This window comes from Lissotriton helveticus, chromosome 5_1 (assembly GCF_964261635.1).
Source record: "Lissotriton helveticus chromosome 5_1, aLisHel1.1, whole genome shotgun sequence".
Lineage (NCBI taxonomy): Eukaryota > Metazoa > Chordata > Amphibia > Caudata > Salamandridae > Lissotriton > Lissotriton helveticus.
In genome coordinates, this window is record NC_136065.1 from 1402346358 (window position 1) to 1402367383 (window position 21026).

Here is a 21026-nt window from a genome sequence, read left to right on the forward strand (position 1 = left end):
CAATCTTGCATAAAATAGTGAATGTGAAAGGGCAGCTGTGGATGCCAGAGCAAAATTGGAAAGCCCTGAAGTGAAGATACACCAGAAGTATTAGGAAGAAGGAAACAATGTGGAAAGACTAATGGCTGGGAAGTTGCTGAAGAGACTGACCCATTCTTAAATTCTGGCCAACGAGGGGAGGGATGTCACTACGGTGAGTGGGGAAAAAAAGCCTTCCGCCACTTCTACCAAATCCTCAACTCAACAGAACCAGTGTTGACAGTGATGAAATAGCGTGTTACATAGTCAGTGTAAAACGAGAACGGACTGCAAAACAGTCAATAGAGCTAGAGACACCCATCGCATCAGAAGAGGCTACTGAAAGCAAGCAGTTATCTAGAGCATATGGCTACACATTTGAATTTTATAAATCCATTTGACCGCTCAGTGCCAGAATGTCCTCACTTGTGATAATGCGCTTTACAAATGCACAAGCATAACCTAATCGGTATTCTCAAAAACGTTAACAACGAGATAGCAGCAACAGGAGACATTTCCCCTACAAGAACCTAGGCTAAGGTCTTTGTGGTCCTAAAAGTGAGTAAATGGTCGGAGGAATGTAGCTCCTACAAACAATCTCATTAATAAATGGTGATGTTATGACAGTCGATGCCAGATGTAACTGTATGGAATGCCGAATAACAATAAGGTGGCTGTCTCTATGTAACCATGATCTGAAATGTAATAACTACAGTGATCAACTAGAAAAAGCACTGTAAAATGCAAATATGTTGAAATACAATAAAAACAAAGTTAAACCAAAAATAAATGGTGATGTTAAATCTACACAAATATGGTAGAAGGGCGTTTAAGCCAGCTTATTCCCCAGCTGATCCACCAAGACTATTCAAGAGCAATCAATAAAAGAAGGGTGTGGAACAATACAAAGCAGGTGATTGATTTCATAGATGCAGATGACCATTAAGAAGTATGCAAGCCAATAGGTTGGGAAGGAAGCGTTGAGAGGAAGGGGCATAGGAAATAGATTAATCTCCATGATATTGGTGGGCTACTCGAACCCCACCCTAGGATTTGAATCAATGACAGAGATGCTGCAATGATAAGTGACGAGTGGTTGTTGCCTGCTATCACCTCTGCACTTCACATTTTACTTAGAGCCACTGACCCAAAAGATCCAAAACATGGTCACAGTGAGGTGACCGTAAATGGGAAATTCTTAATTCATTTAATTTCATTCATTTTCATCTTTATTTCTACAAGGATGTCATAAAAGAGATCACATAGGTAAAACATTTGAGAATTAATAAAATGCATTTAGATACACAGTAAAAAATTAAAATGACGCACAGTCTAGCAGCTTATCAATACATCAACTTAATAACAAAAAACAGAATAGGTAGATGCCTGAGTAGCCCACCTTGCCCCACTAAAATTTGAGATCAAGCTCCAAAACAATTCTACAGATGTAACTGCTGAGGCCCATTTCAAAGAATGGTCACATACTTCCTTCTTGTGTTCCACATGGCTGCAATAAAATTGGTTACAGCGAACACAGTTACTGGATAAAGATCCGATTCAAGTATTCTGTAGCCTTCTGAGCAATGTATGATACCCAAATTTTTACAAAGAGGAATAATCCATCTCCCTCTATGTTTTTGTAGGCAGGGCAAAAGAACACAACGTGCAATTCAGAATCCAACTCCGAAGTACAACCTGGACAATTTTTAGGAAAAATTGGATGCCACTTGCTCGTGAAGGCTCTAATAGGTAAAGAGCCGTGTCTCCATTGGAGATACAGTTTCCTAAGAACAGCAGGACTAACATCATCTAATACAGGCTCAAAATTGTAAAAATCTTTAGTCATTATAAACCTGGACAACAAAGTACCAATTTGGGGGTTCTCTGTGAGAGCATTTAATTTGATTTAGTGGAATATATTGACCAAATACTTGCGAGAGATTTTAATGCAAGCGTGTTCCGGGTCAGACCACATTGACGGGAGACCGAGTCTCTCAAATTCCTCTCTTACGTACTTCAACCAAGGAAGTTTCCCCACACTTGGGAGCTTTAGATATCCACAAGCTCATGCCTGTAGTCCTTAAGCTCTGGGGTGACCCATTGTCTCCGCCAGAAGATTGGAGGTTTGAGGCCCAATTCCTCATCTATAGGTCTGAGGCCCAAATCAAACCTTAGCGGCACTAATGGAGTACTAGGGGGCAGCATTACCAGCTGTCTTAGGAATTTGTTCTCAATGGTGACGATCCCTGGGCCACACTTGTGACCCCACAGTTCGCCACCATAGATTACTGCCCCCCGTGCCTGAAGTTTATATATATTATGGGGTGGGCCGATTGGTTTGACAGAGGATTTATTTAAGAGCTTGAGGATGCCCCCCGCCGTTTGAGACAACTTGAGTTGGCATTTTAATTGGTGTTGAACCCAAGTCATGTTCTCATTTAAGGTAAGCCCCAGGTACACAAAGGTCTGGACTCTTTCTAACCGGTCTCCGCCTATCACCGGGTTTGGGTCTGTTTTTGCCGGGGGGTTAAAAATCATGAATTTTGTCTTCAGGGTGTTTATTTCTAGCCCCCAGTCCCGGCAAAAAGACACAAAACCATCCACCACTCGCTGGATACCCATTGGAGTCTTTGATAGCAAAACATAATGGCAGAGATCTGACACCCAGCGAGTTTTGGCGCATCACTGTTGGGTACCGCATTCAGGTGTGTGATTACCCCGTTGACATAAAGGCAAAACAGGGTGGGCGCCAGAACGCACCCATGCCTTACCCCTCTGCCAACGGGGAATCTAGCTGACAGAGAGCCATTTTTTCCACACCTGACCTGTGCGAAGTTGTCATTGTGAAGCCGGATTATCATGTTCAGAGGTGGGAAAGGAATGCCCAGTTCCAAAAGCACAGCTCAGAGTTTCCGGCGCGCTACTAGGTCGAAGGCTGCACGCAGGTCCACAAAGCTGGTATAAACGGAGCCGCCCTCTATCTTGACGGTTTCCCAAAAAAGCAGGGTTAAACGAAAAATCTGATCCGTGGTGGATACGTTCTTTCTAAATCCTGCTTGGTAAGGGCTTAGAATGGAGAACTCCTCCATCCATTCTAAAAGGCGATCTAGAATCAGCCTGGCGAAAAGCTTTTGGGTGACATCTATGAGGCTGATTGGCCTGTAGTTGGCTGGGAGCAGAGGTGAGCCCTTCTTGAAGATAGGGACTATATCGGCTCCCAGCCAAGTACTAGGGACCACCATGCCCCTCAGATTTGCATTAAAGATAGCCGTCAAGTAAGGCGCCCAGACCAAAGGTTCATGCTTTAAAAGGTCGCCAGGCAATTTATCCAGCCCTGGCGCTTTGCCCGATGGAAGTTTGAGGATAGCCGCGTAGACCTCCCCCTCAGTGAACTCAATGTCAACAGTTTCAGTAGAGGAGCTAGGAACCAATCCCCCTTGATCCAAGTCATTACTAGGGTTGTCGCCCTGGTACAAAGTGTGAAAGTATTCTTCCCACACGTCCGCGGCGATGTTAGGCGCAACTGCCAATACCGGGTTTGCTGATCCGGTATTGACAATTAGCCAAAACGTCCGGGCATCTCTTATTGCCAGAGCGAATGTTAGATTGTCCCAGTTCTCGTTGCCCCACTCCACCTTAGCATGGTGGATTAGCTGCCTATATGTTTCCCTCCTTTCCTTTATCAATGCTCTGTTATCATTTTGTTTCAGGGCCTGGAGGAGGTCTATTTTCGCCTTCCTACAGGCATTATTAAACCAAGTAGGTTTAATGCCCGATCTGCTCCCTCTCGACCCTGGAGGGTTAATTATCTCCGCTAGACTGGTAATTAGTTCCTTGTTAAGATCCGCTAGCTTTAGATACACTATGGGAGAAGGGTGATGCAAAGTTAGAGCGCCAACGGCTTCCAAACCGGTATTACACGCGCATATAGCTCAGCTACTAGCTTCGGATGGGTAATCAATTTGTCCCATCTGATCCTGCGCCTGTTATTTGATAAACAGTGCAAAAGGGGGGTGGTGATGGACGGAGCATCTGAATCAATCAAACACTCACACCCAGTCAAAAGATCTGGGTTTAATCCATCACCGTTCTTTAGCCCACTCTGCCACCCCAGTTCAGACATGGCTATATGCAAATCAGTCTGACCCTGTGCCTCATGGGAACAGTCCAGCCCGAACTGATTTGCATATAGCCATGTCTGAACTGGGGTGGCATAGTGGGCTAAAGAACGGTGATGGATTAAACCCAGATCTTTTGACTGGGTGTGAGTGTTTGATTGATTCAGATGCTCCGTCCATCACCACCCCCTTTTGTACCGCTTTTGGCCGCCATAAGTGTGGCAGGGTATGCTCAGACGTGAGTCCCTTGCTCACTTTGCCACTGGATTCAAGCAAGCCGGGCTGAAGACGGCTGAAATACCAGAAACCGGTCCTCAGAAGCTTGTTTCCGGTCCAGGGAAGACATGGCTTGGCAGTTCGGGCTTGACTGTTCCCATGAGGCACAGGGTCAGACTGATTTGCATATAGCCATGTCTGAACTGGGGTGGCAGAGTGGGCTAAAGAACGGTGATGGATTAAACCCAGATCCTTTGACTGGGTATGAGTGTTTGATTGATTCAGATGCTCCCAGTCACAGATCTGGGTTAAAACCATCATCGTTCTTTAGCTCACTTCGCCACCCTAGTCCATACCCAGCTATATGTAAATCAGTCATGACCCTGTGCCTAATGGGAACAATCCAGACCGAACTGCCAAGCCAGGTCTTCCCCGGACCAGAAACAAGCATCCTGGGACCAGTTTTGGGGAACCACCCCTCATCAGCCAGGCTAGCTTAAATCCAGCAGCAAAGTGAGCAAGATACCCACGTCTGGGCATACCCTGCCAACTAAGGGCGAACAAAGCAAAAACAAGGATATGATGGACAGAGCGCTGAATCTTTTCAGACACTCACCCCCCAGTCTTGGCAGTTTGGGCTGGGTCTGAACTGGGGTGGTGTATTGCTTTGACCTCCCAAATAATAGCTATACCTCCCTCCCACACGGAGGTAGAAACACGGCGAAGCAATAAAAACACCACCAGGAAAGGGATTTCACTCTTATAAAGTGAGTCACATCAAAAGACTGTTTTCAGACACTCTCTAACAAAAATCGTTTCCCAGATGTCAAATGAGTAACATTCATATGTGTATATAGATATGTATATGTGTAAGCAATAATAACATACATAAGTAAGCAAATGCAACTGTTAAATGCGTGGAATAAAATACATGAAATGAATTGCAAGCAGATAATAATAAGATGGATTTCCACTGCAAGAAATCTGAAAGATATGTACACTAAATACATCAGATGATTACAACCACTGAAGACTAGAAGGTGCATACAGCCAGACTCACACATCACAATGAAAACGCCTCAGATGATTATAACCCCTGGAGACTTGCATGTGGACACAGACACACTCACACATCACAAAGTCAATGACAAAAAATAAAACACCTCACCGGTTGCAAATACTGCATCTTAGTCCACTCCAGACTAGGGGATTCACAGCCCGGGTTAAGAGCCTTGCAAACCGGGTTCTGCAACACTGAAGTAGACGCGCCCATCATTTAGGTCAAAATCCCAGTTTCCAAGACGACAAATCCCAGTTTTATAATCTCAAAGCGCACTAGAAGTTTCTGAGAGGCCCTCCTCTGCTCCAAGGAAACTTACTGGAGTTGGCCACTCTCCATGCAAGCATTCCAAACGCAAAATAATTTCTCACGTTCCTTCTGCGCTCTCACGTGGTTCTGTCCCTTATGTAAATGAAGCTTACAAAAGTCTCCAGGAGTACAGAAAATAATCTCCAAAAACAAAACAACCTTTAACGTGAATAGCCTAAACAGCTTGAGTAATCTGGGGGCCTACGTGTGTGTGCATAAGCTCAAGCTAAACAGAGTCAGAATTCAAGATGGAATGAACGCATGTCAAAGCAAATAGTAAGAACTTCATAATACTACCCAGTGTACAACACAATGCACATTTGTGCCCCACTGCTTATAGCACTGCACACTCTATCTCCCAATGTACAACATAATGCACATTTGAGCACCACTGCTTATAACGCTGCACTCCGAGACCAAGAAGTACTTTCCACACCTCTCTCTCATGCTTTCAAATGTACACCCCGCACATCCTTTTCCTGGCAAGGCTGTTGTACTCTGTGAAAGCGCTGCCACTCTAAAAATACAAAGAGACACAAAAGTAATCTTCAGGGAAAAAGACACAAGCAGGAAACATGATGTCGTACATTCAAGCTAGGATAAGGTAAAACATCAAAAGTCAATTAAAATAATGGTAGTCAAAGGTCATACATGGGAGTGCCTCTGGCACTACATTCCTCCCCATGACCTTTGAATATCATAACATATATATAGAAAATCAACTTTTTAAGTCCAAGCACAAATATAAAATGAAGCAAACATTAAAACAGTGACATTATAAACGCATGTAACATAATACTTCATCTAAAATAGCTCATGCATATCTAATAACTTATTATATCATCATCTAAAATAGCTCTTGTATATCTGATAACTCAGCTGAAGAACTAAATGTGTTCTGACTACACAAAATGAATTCACAAATAGAATCAAACATGTTAACTCATTAATGCTCCTAGTGCTTGGACATAAACTATTTCCCATGGAACTACATTAATCCATAGTTGAAAAAGAGTGTCTAGACACCAAGTAGGCTATGAAAGCACTCTAATATTATTTAATGGGTCAGACTTGTATACTTTTGACAGATCATGCACCCCTTACTTGGTTGGCCGCCAACAATGATTCTAACCCCAAAATACTACACTGTTTCGTAGCCTTACAGCCTTTCTCTTTTAAGAAATCTCATTCTGGGAAAACTACAAAAAGAAATCCAACTTCTTGTCCCGATGTCCCCTGTCAGTATGGCCCAAATGTCTATACATACCAGAAGAGCATTGTGATCCAGCGATTGATGCACCTGTGAATTCCAACATGGCTCCCAAAAATAACAACAGCAAAAAAGAGACAGCTCATCAGCAGCTTCAACTCACGTCATGAACGTGAGCTATGATGTGCCTGAGAAGCAGGAGACCTATTGGACTGGAAAAGGATCAGAGATAAGCTATAGGGGTAAAGACCGAGAAAACTGAAGGAAAAGTGCTTGTGAAACTGTTTAAAGTCGAAGAGTCGAAATAACCAGATTGAGACGCCACCGGGGGTGAGGAAGCGACGCGGAGAGGAACCAAAGAACAAACAAGAGAAAAGCCCAGTTCCAGCGATCTTCACGGTGAGAAGAAAGATGCTGAGACTCCCTTTGCCATGAGCTTGGAAGGCCGTGGCCGCAGGCAAGTGTCGTTCATAAAATACTTATCTTTTAAAAGGTGGGGGGTCGGTTTTTAAGCATTCTTACGGGAACCGTAGCGAAAAGAGCTTGCTGCTATTGACCCACCGAGATGCAAAGAAACAGGTGTAGGCGGGTGTGGTGGTGGTATTTTTTTTTTAAATCTGGCCACTAAATATTCATCCCACTACACAACAATAGGGAAACACAGCAATCCGTAGGACCTGGGTAAGGTAAGTTAGAAGAAATAATTTGGTTCCAAAAGAAACATATTCAATTTTAAAATGATTAGCACCCAAAACGAAAACTTATTCAAACAGAATTGAATTCCACAATTTGTATTGTATTTTTCATTACACAATTAATTTGTACAATATACTATGTAGGACAGTTGCTCCAAGACAGGTGGAAGAAAGCAAGTGCTTAATAGAGTGTTCGTGTAAAGAAAGCAAATGCTTAATACAGCTATATTAAGCACTTGCTTTCTTTCACTTGTCTCGGAGCAACTGTCCTAAACAATATATTGTACACATTAATTGTGTAATGCAAAATACAATACAAATTGTGGAATTCAATTATGTTCTAATACGTTTTTGTCTTGAGTTCTAATGATTTTTCAAATGTAATAACTCCATTGAGACCACATTCTTTCTTGTGATTAAATACTCAAGGCATACTTTTTTTTCTCTATTATTTGGCCTTTTCCCTTGAGGGTCTTGATGAACCTCCTCGTGGAAAGAAGGAAGTGTAAAGAAATACGCAGAATATTAAAAGACAACGAGAAACCAGACCCAGAAAACCTAGACCGGAAAACACAGAGAAGCCCTGGACTGACGGGAAGAACAAATTATAAATGTAGAGAAAATATAATAATCTTTTTTTTTCTTCTTTTGCAAACCAGTTTGTTTGAATGTACTTGTCAAGAATATAATAAAAAGAGAAAATCACTGTCAAGCACCAACAGCTCGTTCAGTCCTCATATGTTTGGGAAGGGCTAAACTGATGACAGTTCACAAAATAAAATTAAAGAATAACGCTATTCCTGTAGTATCCAATGGTACGGAGGTTTTCAGTGAATGTCTAAGAAGCTGTTAAAAGAGAGATCGGAAAACTTGTGTGAACAAGATGTTATTGAACAAGTAGAAGCCATGAGTGGCTAGCACCCACCATGGTAGCACATAAGGCTGATGATAAAGTTAGGCCATGTGTGGATCCCTAGGCTCTAAATAAAGAGGTAGTGGTTGATAGATTTCCATTACCCACCATGTCTGAAATGTTCACAGCTCTAAAGGGGGACCATATTTTCTCAACTCTAGACTCGGCATCGGTCTATTACCAAATATGTCTGCTTCCAGAGTCACAGGACCGTATTGCCTTTATTACACCCCTTTGAGCGTATAAATTCAAAAGCATACCCTTGGGCTAGTGGCTGCTGCCTTGGTGTTCCAAACAGTCATGTCATTGATCCTCACAACGTTCCAGGAGTATTTCATCACCAAGATGATTTCTTGTTATGTGGGGGGCACAAAAACGAAGTACGATGCAACCGTTGCTTCAAGGTCACTACATGGGGGTGGAAACAAACTACTCTGTAGAGAAAGAAGCCCAAGCGGTATTCTGGGCTATTCGGATATGCAATATTTTTTTGGGGGGGAAGTGAATTCAAGGGCAGGTCCGACCATAAACAATTGAAAGAGATCTTTGGGAAAAAAGGCTTGGAGTTCGTCTCCAGCCTTATCAGAAGATGGATCGTCAATCTACAGGAGTTTACGTTTGCGGTGAAATACATCCTGGGAATAAAAAACAGCTGATTGTCTATCTAGGCTAATTTCCAATGCTAAGCACTGGCTTGATGTGGGGGAGGTCAGAGCTGTAACCTACCACACTTGCACTTCAAACGCACAGGTTGTTTTACCAGGTGGAAATGACAATTTTAAACTGCACACACAGGCTACAATGGCAGGCCTAAGACTGGTTTAACAGACTCCTGAAATGGGCAGCACAATAAGTGCTGCATGCCCACAAGTAGCATTTAATTTACAGGCCCTGGGTACAGGTAGTACCAGTTTACCTGGGATTTAAAAGTCAACTAAATGTGCTCATTGGGTGTAAGACAATGTTACCATGTTTTAGGTAGTGAGCACATGCACTTTAGCACTGGTCAGCAGTGATAAAGTACACAGTCATATAGCCAACAAAAAAAGAAATCAGCAAAAATGAAGGTCTAAGGCAAATTGTTTGTGAGAAGACCACTCTAAGGCTGACAGGTCTATCAGGCTTCATCAGGATTCTGATCCTCTTAAATACACTATCCTATTGTATATACTAGAGTGGATTACATTAAATATTACACATTTCTGTTGGTACATGTGATGTACACATCTAGTTTGCATACTGTTCTGTCATCATTATTGTTGTACTGCCCCATCCCCCATGGTATGGGCAACAACCCTCTTTACTTTGGTCTTCATCAGTATTTGGCAACTTTCCTGACTTAACATAATGTATCATGAAGCCAACAGCGTTTTACCGAATGTTTACAATCCTTGGGAAATTCTTGGAGCAATACTCAAATGTACACTAGGGGCTGAGTATTGAGGAGGAGCTAATTTCATTATTACAAATGGTAACAAGGCCGGGTCAAAACTTTAAATACACTGGAGTAATTAGAGTAATTTCAGTAACTAAGCTCTTGTGATGCAAAATTACTGAAATTATGCGATTACGCAAGCTTGAGTAATTAAAAGTAATTTGGGACAGAAGTCATACCACAGAAGCCCAGGAATAATGGACTAGGAGAGAGTGAGCGGCTGCTGGCTACTGGCTACTGCTGTGTCCCGTAGCATTTAGTGCTATTTTCGTAGCACAAAATGAATCCCAATGACCCTTTTGGACTGAAGGGTGTATTTTTCACTAAGAAAGTAGTGCTAGAAGTATGTATTACACTTCTCATGTAATTCACATATTTGTGAGCATTTTTGCAGTAATTATGATAGAGAGATGTTCACCAGTTACGCCCACTCCTAATCTTAAGCAAATGTCTTATAGACCATGAAAGTAGGATGGAAAGCAAGGAGAATTTGTAAAGTGGTATAAAATGCTTCACAGATAATTAATAGGACAAGTAAGATGTACCATAATGCAAATTATCATTCATAATCTTGGCAATTATATTGACAAAAGCAAAATTAGAAATGGTTTTGGTGAGTACTCAAAAACGGGTAGACATTTATACATTTATGTACGAGTCATCATGCCCTGTCTGTAGGATGTCTTCAAGTTCTCTCATCTACATGTAAAGTGGGACTCCCTGTGAAGATGAAAGTTACTGTGCTATACATTTTTTGCTGAGGAAAAACAAAAAGGTGATGGGTGAAAGGCTTGAATTAATTTCAGCGATTGGCACTTTTCAGTCCATCATTTTTAGCCCAATATGCCACTCTAGAGAGAAACTGTCCATAAGCAAATCATCCTTGACCCCCAAGCAACCCAAGACTGGTTTTGGCCCCTTTAGGTGTCATCAGTGAAGTGCAGCTCAATTGCTACGGCACAGTGAGCACTGGGCCCATGTCTGACCATTCCACCAAGGAAAATATTATTGTGACGGATGGAATGCTTGAATAAAACTCAGCTACTTATAATTACTCAGTCAACATTCCAGAATTTCTGACCACTATACCACTCTAGACAGAGACCACGCATATGCAAATCAGCTTAGGTACTGCTCCAATACGAACTGTTCAGATAATGTACTCCTTCCACCACTAGGTTGTTTGCTGTTGTTACACAGAGCAAGACTAGGGGACGGAATTCGCAGTGGCCGTTGCCACTCATTGAAATCGTCTTCATTTGTTATCCATTAAGGAACCAGTCAGTTGATGTTCAAAAAGTCATTGGAAATCCGGCTTTATTCTTTCAAGTAATCAGCAAGGTGTAGCTTTAATTCAAAGCCAACTGTATTAGATACCGCCATGCTTTGAGCAGTGGAAGGTGAAGCACCATATCCTGTAATTTCACGTGCAGCTGGGATTACAGTGGTGACTTGGAAAGACGACTTCGTTATGCCAAAATTAAGATGTACTTTAAATCTTCCCCTCTAAGAGTTATTTGTATCTTGCTTAATGCCACTTGCTCTCGGCATTGGCCAGTGTGCAGCCACTTGTTTGGAGTCAGTGAAAAACATATCCTGTGTCAGATTTTGCAGATTGCTGTAATGCTTGGGTCATTGGCGCATTTCAAATGTCAACTGTGTCTTTACAACCAGGCATACAAAGCAATGCCTGGGTCCTCAAAGGCACTGTTCATTCATTTAAGGCAATATTACACTTCTCATTCACTTTTCAGGCAATCATATAAGCACACAATTACTCTTCATCTGCCGTCAGAATATTGAAATACACTTCCATAATTGATAAGTCATAGTAAATACGCATTGGCAAAAGACAATGGGCCCGATGTAGGGAATCCCAGATTACTGATTCTCAAATACCGAATCGGCAAATGGGATATTGGTAATATTACCGAAAAAATGACCGAATCGGTAAGTTTCGGTAATTACCTGGAGGCCCATAGGAATGAATGCCAGTTACCGAATCGGTATTTACCGATTCGGTGAAAGAGGGAAACATTGAAGGGTGGCAGGGTGTCACTTTGACACCCTGTTGCACCCCTCAAATGTGTATGGGTGCACATGTTGCAGACATACATGCCCTAAGGGCATGTATGTCTGCAACATGTATGTCTGCAACATGGCACCGTTGGAAAAGCAAAAATAATACTTTTTCTAAGGTTTTCATTATTTACCACCAACTTCTAGTTGGTGGTAAATAATGAATCCTAAGATGGGAAAAGCACTCATTTGAGTGCTCCCTACATTTCAGATTCGGTAATTTACCGATTCGGTATTTTTAAGAATCGGTAAATTACCGAATCTGAAATGAAGCCACCTACATATGAAAAGCCTAATTCCGGTCGATAACGGTCGAAATTCGGTAATTTCGGCCGTTACCGACCGGAATTACGCTTCCTCCATCTGGCCCAATATGTCTTGTCATGGCATGCTGCTGCCATGTTTTTTTGATTACACTTTGTATTGCATACTTACTTCATCAAATGAAAAGAAAGCAAATTGTCACAAGTATTTACCATGTAATTGCGCAACAAATTTTACATTAAAAAAACCTTCAATGTTGTGATTGTTTTTACTAGTGATTTTTTACCATTGCTTTTTTATGAAGGTCAAAAAAACATATATTCAATCAATTTGCTAACAGCTACAATGGCATATGGTCACATAAACACTATAGCAGCAACGTTACAAAAAAGAGACAGGAAATAAATCACCATGGAACTGGGCAACTGGCGTGCAAGCACATTTAGTAGCAGTTTTTGAACGATAATATACAAAAATAGTATTTTAAAAAACACATGTTGATAGAGCTTTCGGACTGAGAATATATGGTAAGTGTCTTTAAGCGGATATGAACAATGTGCTCAAGCTTTGTGCAGTCATTTGAAAAGAGCCAATGGGTAAAGTAGGCTGACTCGTTGCCTCATGTCATGTGCTCTGATAGGCAGAAGCAAAATGTGAAAAACAATTAGGCACACCAATAGATGAAGCCTACTTTCCAAAAGTACCTCTATGTATGTGAACTGTCTATGAATTTGGAGAACGATAGTCTGATGATACGACCAAAGCTGCCTCAAAGGATAGGTCTAAAATAGTATTAACTTGCTGTAGGTTCAACACTTTAGCAAATGAGGCCCCATACATATCTTAGGTTTCTCAACAACCACAGCTTCTAGTCTGAATGTTTGAACTTGTTACTGCCAGGCTCTAAGTTAACATTCGTGCTACTATTTTGAAGGTGTAGTAGACAAGTGAGAATGAATACAAGAAAAGCAATAAGTATCCTTCACGCTGGCACGCCTATTTTAGGTTGTATCAAATAACGCAGGAAGTCGATCCCTTGCAGAGTTTAGGAACAGGCTAAATTAAGCAATACACTCACAGGAACGAAATGTCTGGATCCCTGACTGACTATAAGGCCTGGAGGCGACAAGCAAGCTGGACAGCCGCACACCTCTACCTGCCAAATATCACCCACTTGAGTGGGTTCACATACTTCTTCTAAAGGGCATTAAGATATCATGTTCACGTCTTCTAGTTTACAGCAGCTGTATCTACATGTGAGATTACAGGCTATGCATTTTTTTAAATATGGTCTATCAACACATGACGAAAAAATAATCTGTCACCATGTGCTTAATTTGTTCACATCAAATTGTTTTTGACTTGGGGGACAGATTTACCGATATTTGACGCAGCTCAACTCAGCAAGACACCTTTCTGCACTGTGTCAAACAGAGAGGACAGGACTGCGCCATATCTACTAAAATATGGCACATTCCTGTAGCTTTGTGTTCTGGCAGACTAGTTGTTGCTAAGCACCAACACAGGTGCAAGAGTGCCAAATTTTGCTGGCAGGATTGTTTTTGTACAGGAAGGGATACCTTTCTGCACAAAAACAATCCTCTGAGGCGTTTTCCTACATATTTCTCCTCGTTAATCCTCTCTAGGGAAAACGTAGCATTTTGACGCATTTCCAGGTTTTCTATTTAAATCAGGAAATGTGCCAAAAACCATGGGTGGATCCTTGGGAACACCCACACTCCTCCCATGGAATGCCTTCCCGGGCAGAGTAATGCAAGGCAGCAACTTGTGTTACTCCGGATTTAGGATGAAACGCAGAGCCACGCAAGATGGCTCTGTGTCGCATAGTAAAACTCACTTAAGGGTTTGTGCTGCCCTTAGTAAATCTGGGGCTTAACCTTTGTATACTTCACCACAGGATCAACCTCTCATCAGGGGTAGTAAGGGCTACACAAATAGAAATGTTACAATCAGGAATCAAAATGTTTTTGAGGAAATAATGGAAAACTTCAAAACGTCCCAAAGTAATCATGTGCTATTTGTTAATAAAAGGTGCTGTAAATTAAAGGTTCACTAAAACAAATAACTCAATTCACCTAGTTAACGAGGAAACACCAACATGGTCATAAAATACCCAAGAAAAATAAACCTGTATACAAACCAATTTGCAGCCATCCCCCAAAATCACTGGCCTATTATCAATGTAAAGATATCAATTATCGGAATGGAAGGGCCAGTATTATAGTCTTATTCCTTCACTTCGTAGCCCCTTACTGTGAGCAGTATGGAGGGGATGAGAGTGCTGTCTGAATAAACCCTGGATTTCTTCAGCTCGGGCAGTCTGGTGGGCTACCTAGAAATGCTGTCAGAAAAGCCACACAGTTCAGCACCACTCTCTATCATGAACTGGGAAACTGAGTACTTATGCCTGTAAGCTCGCTCCTATGGCACCAGTTTGTCCATCCGAAAAACCAGATATCACCAAATGAACATGCATGAAATAACTGAAGAGATCTGTCACACACTGCTGGGTAATTCAGAGGACTTTAATCTAGTCCACCTCTGCAGTTCCCAAAAATCTATACATTCTGTCCACTTCTTTACATTTCACAATGACACTCGGGTATGGGATGATCGTAAAAATGCTCATCTCAGCAGATCTTTCCACTTCTATCTCCCTCCAGCCATGCCAGCTCAGGACCACAATTATACGCAAAATCTCAGATTGGACTATAATCATCAGCAATAGCATGGTGTCCTGTCCTGTTCAAAGCTGGCAGCATACTGAAAATGTCTGTCTCACACACCTCATCATCCATCACACTGCTCTGCACTGCATCCCATAACATGATAACTGCATGTTTGTGGTCCTTACTCATGACATGGAAAAACTGTTGTCATAGGTTCACAAACCAAAGACAACACCCTTCAACACACACACACCCTACATGGCATAGCTTGCTACACTTGTGGGAAAGTGCTTTAGTGCTTCACATAGGAGTAGAAATCGCTATTTAAATGCTGCAATACAATACAAAAAGAACAAATGATGGACAGATTGCAGAACAATGTCATACATTAACCCCAGTACAGAGATCTGGGCCTAAATCCATCGTTTTTTTGTTTTGCTCACCATGCCATTCCAGTTTGGACCCAGCAATATGCAAATCAGTCTTGACCCATGTAGGAACAGTCCAGCCCGAACTGCCAGGCCACTGATTTGCATATGGCTGGATCCATAAACTGAATTGCATATGGCTGGGTCCAAATAACTGATTTGCATATGGCTGGGTCCAACTGATTTGCATATGGCTGGGTCCAAACTGGGGTGGCGTAGTGGGCAAAAGAACAATGGATTTAACCCAGATCTTTTGACTGGGGGAGAATGTTTGCATTGTCAGCATTCCGCCCATCATTTGTTTGCTGTAACACTTTTCACCCTAAGTGGAATGGGTATGCCCAGACGTGGGTCTTTTGCTCACTGTGCCACTGGCTTCAAGCTAGCCTGGCTGAAGAAGGGTGAAATACCCTGAAACTGGTCCCAGGATACTTGTTGCAGGTCCAGGGAGGACCTGGCCTGGATGTTTGGTCTGGACGGTTCCCATGAGGCACAGGGTCAAGACTGATTTGCATATGGCTGGGTCCAAACTGGGGTGGCTTAGTGGGTAAAAGAACGAGGGATTTAACCCAGATCTTTTGACTGTGGGAGAATGTTTTCATTTTCAGCATTCCGTCCATCACTTGTTTGATGTAACACTTTTCGCCCTAAGTGGGATGGGTATGCCCAGACTTGGGTCCCTTGCTCACTCTGCCACTGGGTTCAAGATAGCCTGGCTGAAGAAGGGTGACATATCCTGAAACCGGTCCCAGGATGCATGTTTCCAGTCCAAGGAGGACCTGGCCTGGCAGATTGGTTTGGACTGTTCCTATGAGGCACAGGGTCAAGACTGATTTGCTTATGGCTGGGTCCAAACTGAGGCGGCGTAGTGGGCAAAAGAACAATGGGTTTAACCCCGATCTTTTGACTGGGGGATAATCTTCGCACTGTCAGCATTCCGTCCATCATTTGTTTGCTGTAACGCAATATAATACAACCACACTAATTGAGCTCCAGACTTCATGGAGGACCCATGTACCTGTCAGTCTCAAGAAGTGTATGATGATGGATGGGCTGGTAAACTCTCTCTCATTGGCTTCAGAGGCGGGTCAGTGAGATCGTGCATGATTTTCCAGAGGCTGTTGAGAATAATAATAATAATAATAAAACATTTGTAAAGCGCCTGGCTGCACGAAACTGTGTATCCCCGCGCTTACTGCTTACAAAATATTCAAGAGGAGTAGGGGCAAAGGGAGGTGCTATCTTGGAATAATTTCGGGAATAAGTGAGTTTTCAGTTTTGCCCTGAATAGTGTTTCGGAAGGTTCCATCCGTAAGTGGAGTGGGAGGGCATTCCAGTATTTAACCGCCAGAAAGCGGAAGGATCTACCTCCCATTTTCGCTCTGGTGATACGGGGTAGTTTAAATTGCATCATGCCAGATGATCTTAAGTCTCTGATCGGGCAATGGATGGTCAAGAGACTTCTGAGGTAGATGGGTCCTTTATGGTGGGCTATCCGATGGGCATAGCAGAGGCTTTTAAATCTGACTCTTTCCCTGACGGGAAGCCAGTGCAGCTTGGCTAGGGCTGCTTTGGAGGAAGTTCTTCTAGGAAGATCCAGCACCATTCGGGCGGCTGCATTTTGAACGCATTGCAGCTGGTGTAGGCCTTTCTGGTTAAGGCCTATCAGGAGAGCATTTCCATAATCTAAATGGGGTGTTATTAGCGCATGTACTATTGTTTTTCTGGCTCCGATGGGAATAAGGTCAATGATTTTACGAAGGACTTTTAATGTGCCGAAGCACTTTCCTGGTATTTTGCTAACTTGGGATTTGCCCGAGAGGTCAGAATCTAACATGACCCCTAGGTTTCTGACCGTTTCTACAGGGCTGGGTAGTTCACCCAGTGCAGAGGGCCACCAAGCATGGGACCATATCGAGGTTTCTTTCCCCACCACCAGCACCTCAGTCTTGTCTCCATTTAAACGGAGACAATTATTGTCCATCCAAGTAGCTACAGCTGCCATGCAGCTTGAGAAATTGGTGGCATATTCCTTGCTGTCCGGTGTTAGTTTGAACATTAATTGAGTGTCGTCAGCATAGCTGACAATGCCCACCCCGAAATCCTCTACAACGTGAGCCAGGGGTTCCATATAGATGTTAAATAAAGTAGGGCTCAGACTGGAGCCCTGTGGAACCCCATGGCTCACGCTTCGAGGAGATGATCTGAAGGGTGGGCAGTGTAGCTGGAACGATCTTTTGGTAAGGAAAGATTCAAGCCATGCCAGCGCCTGGTCCTTTACTCCTATATCCGAGAGACGAGACAGCAGCGTTGAGTGCAGCACGGTGTCAAATGCTGCGCTTAGGTCAAGCATGACCAACGCTGCCGTCTCGCCCTCGTCCACCATCTTGCGGATGCATTCCGTAGAGTACAGGACCGCTGATTCGGTTGAATAGCCTGGTCTAAAACCGGATTGGGAGGAATGGAGTAGGGTTTCTTTTTCCAAGAATGCCATAAGGTGTTTGTTAACTATTTTTTCTATATTTTTGGCACAATATGGAAGAAGAGAGATAGGCCTAAGGTTTTGAAACTGTGTGATAGGAATATTAGTTTTTTTTTTTAAGGGAATGACTTGAGCTATTTTCCAAGCCTCTGGGACATTACACTCATAAAAGGATAGAATAATCATGTTTCTGATGTGATCTATAAGGGTGTTTTCCATGATGTCCTTACTTTTTACCAGTGGGCACACATCACTGGGAGATCCTGAATGAATACCATTGATGATACTGAGTAGGTCTTTTTTGTCAGGTATAGTGAATGTGGTAAGTATTGGATTTTGAGTAGGGGAGGCTTTAGTAACTACATTGTTTACTGAATTAATGGGTTTGGGGAAGGTAGCATGAATTTTCTCTACTTTTTCAATGGAGAAATCTGCTATTTGTTCACATATATCGTTGGAATATGTGTCTTGGGTGTCTAGGCGTATGGTATTCGTTAATTCTTTATAAATACAGAACAGTTCCTTCGTGGGGTTGTCCGCCTTCTCAATTCTATTTTTGAAAAAGACACTTTTTTCCTCTCTTACCATTTTTTGGTATTTTTTTAGTTCCGTTCTGTAAATTTTCTTGAGTTCAGGAGTGTAACTTTTTCTCCATTTGCGCTCTGTCGATTTACATTGGGCTTTTGCGAGTTTAAGTTTCTCAGTAAACCATGGCTCTGATTTGGTTCTTCTAACTGGGGGTTTATTGGTCCAAGGGGCGATTTTATCTAATGCCTTTCCTAGCCATGTTTCATAATTGTTCCACACCTCTTGTAAGGATTGACCTGTGGCGGGCGGTTGTTCATCTAATGCGTTGATAAACCAGTCTGGGGTGTAATTCTTCCAGTTGCGACGCTTATGCGAGAATGTTTTATTAGGAGCGTTTTTAAGATTACTTGGTATTTCAAAAGCAATCATGTAGTGATCAGACCAAATTAGCGGGGTGGGGGAAAAAATTTCAATTCCCTCCCAACTGGCAAAAATCGGGTCTAGGAGGTGTCCTAGTTGGTGGGTCGAATTAGTGAATAGCAGTTTTAAACCTAATGAGTTAAGCGCTGTCTTAAGTATTTGTGCATCCTTAACGTTGCTATCTTCAAAATGAAGATTCAGATCGCCTAAGATCAAAAGGTTTTTATGTCTTATAGCTAGCTGGGTCGATACTTCTATGAGTTGGTTGCAAAACGGACCTGGAGTACCAGGCGGACGATATATCAGGAGGCCTGTAATAGTAGTAAGAGATGTCAGTTTTATGGAGAATATGCCACATTCACTATTAATGATGGCCTTATTAGTTAGGGTACATTCTAACTCCTTTTTACATATGAGTGCGAGTCCTCCACCGCGTTGTTTTTGCCTGTCTATTCTTAGAAGACTGTAGTTCGCTGGTATGGCTTCTAGGATGTCAGGGGAGGATGAATCCTCCAGCCATGTTTCTGTGAGAAACATTACATCGAAATCATTGTTTTTTAATAGGTCCTGTATTTCTGTTTTATGCTTTATCATTGATCTGCAGTTTAGCAGCATCATCTTTAATTTTGCTGTAGAGGCATCGTTATTATTTACTGTGGGAAGTGGCACATAACATATCTTGCATTGCGCGGGTATCAAATCCGGGTCTATGGTGTGGAGGCAGGGTTTGATAGAGTTCTTACCAAGTGCGAGTAGTTCCGTTCTAGAATAGTAGATTCTATGATGATCTACCTCCGAGACTGTCTCAGTTGTATGTTCTGTGGGGGCATGGAGTCCTGCCCCGCGCCCCGGTCGTTCGCGGACGGGCGCAGACGGGCAGGACTCAGGCTTGACTCCGGCGCGCGATCGGCGCGCCCGCAATGCGCGTCCGCTGCGCGGAGCCATTGATGTATGGTTTTATGCAGTCGGCCGAGCGACGTGCAGTGCGAGCCCTCACAAAGATGGCCGCTGTCCTTCCTTCAGTTACTTAGTTAGTCCCCGCAGATGACGGCCCGTAATTCGGCCACACCCACAAGGGCAAAGCAAGTATTCTGCCGCCTAACTAAGGGAATATTAAAGTATAGCACAATCACCTTTGCCTTGTCTGCCGCTCAGGTAGTATTCAGCGCGAGTGCAGATCAGGTGCCAGGGGGAAGGGGAGAGGACACACGGGGAAAAAGCAACACAGTTTTAAAATCAGTAGCAAGAATTTTTAAAAGAACCTCCCGGCTCAAGCCTCAGGAGTAAAGTGCAGAGCAGTAGAAATTGCTCACGTGCCTTCTCTGGTTTTATGCAGTCGGCCGAGCGACGTGCAGTGCGAGCCCTCACAAAGATGGCCGCTGTCCTTCCTTCAGTTACTTAGTTAGTCCCCGCAGATGACGGCCCGTAATTCGGCCACACCCACAAGGGCAAAGCAAGTATTCTGCCGCCTAACTAAGGGAATATTAAAGTATAGCACAATCACCTTTGCCTTGTCTGCCGCTCAGGTAGTATTCAGCGCGAGTGCAGATCAGGTGCCAGGGGGAAGGGGAGAGGACACACGGGGAAAAAGCAACACAGTTTTAAAATCAGTAGCAAGAATTTTTAAAAGAACCTCCCGGCTCAAGCCTCAGGAGTAAAGTGCAGAGCAGTAGAAATTGCTCACGTGCCTTCTCTGGTTTTATGCAGTCGGCCGAGCGACGTGCAGTGCGAGCCCTCACAAAGATGGCCGCTGTCCTTCCTTCAGTTACTTAGTTAGTCCCCGCAGATGACGGCCCGTAATTCGGCCACACCCACAAGGGCAAAGCAAGTATTCTGCCGCCTAACTAAGGGAATATTAAAGTATAGCACAATCACCTTTGCCTTGTCTGCCGCTCAGGTAGTATTCAGCGCGAGTGCAGATCAGGTGCCAGGGGGAAGGGGAGAGGACACACGGGGAAAAAGCAACACAGTTTTAAAATCAGTAGCAAGAATTTTTAAAAGAACCTCCCGGCTCAAGCCTCAGGAGTAAAGTGCAGAGCAGTGAAGATTCCAGCGATTAGAAAATGTTTTTTCTCGTATTTCTTGTTAACTTTGTGCAGCCCTATCAGCTCTGGTCAAAAGCAAGACAGTTTATTGCGCTTGGGGCATCACTAAAAGTGTA